The 4,159-nt window shown below is 40.6% G+C and overlaps 1 protein-coding gene across 4 annotated transcripts in view; it reads left to right on the forward strand.

The window, feature by feature from the left end:
* jmjd1cb (jumonji domain containing 1Cb) overlaps window positions 1–4,159 on the forward strand; it is a 183,541-nt gene that overhangs the window by 91,661 nt on the left and 87,721 nt on the right. The window lies entirely within an intron of this gene.

The raw sequence follows: 4,159 nt of genomic DNA on the forward strand, positions 1-4,159 counted from the left end.
ATCCCTCATGACTGAGGGCCCTCATCTGTGTGGTAATGATTGGGTTTTTCAACAGGACAATGCTGCAGTTCACAATGCCCGCCTGACAAAGGAGTTCTTCAAGAGAATAACATCACTCTTTTGGACCATCCTGCATGTTCCCCGGATCTAAACCCAACTGAGAACATTTGAGGATGGATGGCAAGGGAAGTTTACAAAAATGGACATCAGTTCCAGACAGTGGATGCCCTTCGTGAAGCCATCTTCAACACTTTTGGAGCAACGTTCCCACTAGCCTCTTGGAAATACTGGCATCAAGCATGCCTAAACGATTGTTTGAAGTCATCAACAAGAATGGTGGAGCTACTCATTACTGAATCCTTTTTTTTTGACACTTTGATTTCTGTTTTGGGGGGTTTTCGGGGTTTTTTGAGCTATCGTCTTACACTTTTGATCAGCTAAAAAAAAAATCATGTTTGAGTGTAAATGCAATTTTCAATTAATTCCCTGCTCAAAGGTTTTTGTCTCTTATGCTTCTTTTAACATTGTGAAGCTCTACTTAGAACCTTCTTAAGATCCAATAGTGCATAATACAAATTCTTGCAATTTTTTGACTGGTCTTAAGATTTTGATCAGGAGTGTATAGTCGGTGTTTTCAGCAAAGTTGAGCTGACTGTCCAGGAACGACCCAAGGTATTTAAAATTTGCCAGAGTTTCAACAAGTTGGCCATCGAGAGAAACTGGAAACACTTTAAGGTCTTGTTTAGATCATTGAATTAGCTCTACATTCTTAAGAGAATGAAAAATTAATAATAAATAATAAAGACTGCGGTATTCTGATTTAGTAATGTAATTACATTAGTTGTGTTACCACCCCCACACCACTAGAGGCAGTACCAACCCCGAAAAGATGCGACTAAGGAGCAGATTTAGAAGTACACCGAAAGCTACAGAATTTGGTAAAAACGGTGAGTTTTGCTGAAGTAATTAAAGACACAAGTTCAAATCCATGCCCAGAGTGGAGCTCCTTCAATCAGTGCTCCTCCGCAGCACTGATTGGCTAAGCAATGTAACGTGATCCTCTGCCGCAAGTGATGGCGAAGCGGGGCGTCATCACGACTTTACACAAGTGTGTCTTTACCTCCGCGGCATTGGCTCCGCCGAACCCCTGAGACCGACTCATCGAACCCCAGGAGTTCGATCGAACCCAGGTTAAGAACCACTGTCCTAGGTACAACGGTTCGATCGGGTTCGATCGTGCCGTGTATCAGGCATTAATCAATGCTCTACTAGAATCTACCTGCAATCCATAGAGTGGGCGTAAAGTCCTGACTGAATGAAAATCATTATAACCTATTTATGTCACTTTAACTCAGAACAGCTGAACACTTACCGGGTTTATCAACTGCGGTAGCAATTTGGCTCCAACTCCTCTCCTTGTCATTTCTTTATTCTTTGCACAAAATGTTGAATAAACATTAATGTTGTTTCCACATATCATCTCCAATGTCCGCTGGACTTCGGGTTGCGCCGTGTCAGTTGTTTGGGATTTCCCTCCGTAATTTCCCCTCAGAAAGCGCGGATGAGAATCCGCGCTTTCTGATTGGCTACCTGTCACATTCAGCGTTAACGCTAGCAGTCGGGGAAAACCCCTGATGGCCAAGACGATCTAAATCACACTGTAGGATGATCGGTTACGAAATCACAAGCGACAATCTTAGATCGGCCCAGGGGCGTAACTACATATTATTCAGGTGGATGCGAAAACATAAATCGGCCCCCCATAAATCGGAGCGTAAGGGCGCGGTGAAGTGTATGCGAAGGAATCATCGGGGCGCCGCCCCCTCTGGTGCAGCGCCCCTATGCGTTGCATGCGCTGCATACCCACTTTTTGCGCCTCTGGATCGGCCAACATTCTAAGATTGTCATAAGGGAAAAATAGGGGCAAAACATCGTGTAGTGTGAACTATTGCATTAAGTAGTCGGATGTGCCCGTCTTCTCTATTTAAATCTCGTGATTACTGAAGGGCAATATAGTATACAGAGTTTATAATCTGCACTGTTTTGGTTGAATGCAGTATTTATTTCCACTTTGGTTTTATGTCGTTTAATTTTTATTCAAGTACAATTTTTGTTCATTTTATTTTTATTTTTGGTTGTTTTGTTTAGTTTATCAGTTCCAATGTTATGTGTTCTTTTGAAAATAAAGTGTATCTATCTATGGCAGGAAATCGCAGGCATTATTACATCATTTTCATTAAATCAGTGTCAAAAGGTCTTGAAACAATGTTATCGTTTATCGCAATAATTTTTTTAGACAATTAATCGCTCGGCAAAATTTGTTATCGTGACAGGCCTAAGGACAGGACAAATTATGCAAACACACACTCAGGTTTGAACCTGAGAACAACCCTATCAGTCATGTTTTTGGACTGATAGGGTTGTGAGAAAGCCATAGTAAACAGAGAGAACATACACATGCACAAGGAAAAAAACTGCATGTAAAAAGACTCTCAGACTGGGATTCAAACCCAGGACCTTCATTGCTGCAAGGCAACAGTGATGCAAACTGTTACTGGAGCCAAGACCTCAACCAATGAATGTTTTGAGGATGCAGCTGGTGTGTGAAGAGGGTTTGTTCTTGTGTGTCTGAAAACTACTGAGGAATCAACAGCTGACAACTACATCATCACAAACCAAAAATAATTGATTGAAAAACGGAAACAATGTCGTGGCTTATTAGCACACACACACACACACACACACACACACACACACACACACATACATGCATACACCCATGCACACATGCACCCCTAACTCAAAAACGGCATTTCCCCTCATGGAGACCAAGGATTTGTCTCCTCAAGGAGCAATGGTGCCCACAGGTATATAAAAACCTGGTACACACACTTACCCTTACGCACGCACGCACACACATGCACACACACATTCTCTCTTTTTTGTCTCAATTTTATGTCCATATTTCTACCAGACTTGTTTGTCTGTGGCAGTGAGATTCTGTGGTTAATCTTACAGAGCAGTGCTGTTAAATAAGGGGGTTCAGTTGAGAAAAATGTACGAAATCAACAAAATCTGTGCTGGTGCCGTGGAGAAGCTCTGTGTGTGTCTGCTTTATAGGCAGATATATGTAATACATTGATCTTAGAAGCTGCTTTGGGATGATATTTAGTTTGTTCGTGGTTGTTGCTTTTCTGTTTGTCTTCCTGTCTATTTTTTGTACTCTAGCTTTTATCCCTGCTCTGTGCTGCTGTTATAGCAACAACATTAAAGGCTCATAACTGGATGTCTTTGAAAAAAATCTAATGGAATTGGATCATTTGAAGCATGCATCCTTCCTCGTACACCATGTTCTAGCCTTCTTAGTATTAAAAGAAAAACAAAGTAATGTAGAGTAAATTTTTCACATTTGAATAATGAACTGGAACATCTGAATGATGCACATATCGAAGTGTCATCTTCAGGCCTCCATGTCTGTATGCTTGTTTGTTTGGGTTGATCTCAACAGTTTATCTCCTGCTGCTGGTCAAATTGATATCTTGTTGTGAACAAGTGGAGTTCTATGTCAATGATGCAATGTCTTTTTTACCAACTGATTTGTAATCACTTTGACTACATGAAGGTTTGGAGGAAATCAAAGCAAGGTGATGTGGAAGCTGCAGAGGACCCTGAAGTGTTGTGTGGTTGTTGAATAACTCATCTGGTTTATGTCAAAGGAAAAAAGCAGAGTTCTACAGAAGAACATCTACTTTGAGTAGTGTGACTGAACCAGAGGTGTGAGTTTACCCCAATTTTACCTCATCAGTAAAGACTCAGAACTTCACTTGGATTTGAGCCTTTTAAATTGAATCTTTGATGTCGTCCCTGGAGCCGAGCTACTGCACAGAACTCCTCTAGCTTTTTAGCAGAGTTTCCTCTACATGTTGCTGCAACATGCACGCTGCATCTCTCAGGCCTCTTACCAAGATTGGCCTTGTAAATGAGGACTGGTTCTCGATCACCTCACTTAAGTTATGTTTTGGTTAAATAAATAGATTAGTATTTTTTCTTTTATTTTGAGGAGGAAATATTGTTTCCATATTCAAATTTTTAAAATACAAATGTGTTTTAAACAAAGTAAATTTTTTTCCAGACCAATTTTTTTTTTTTTTTTTTTTTT

Source organism: Poecilia formosa, unplaced genomic scaffold (genome assembly GCF_000485575.1).
Source record: "Poecilia formosa unplaced genomic scaffold, Poecilia_formosa-5.1.2 Scaffold4, whole genome shotgun sequence".
NCBI classification, from domain to species: domain Eukaryota; kingdom Metazoa; phylum Chordata; class Actinopteri; order Cyprinodontiformes; family Poeciliidae; genus Poecilia; species Poecilia formosa.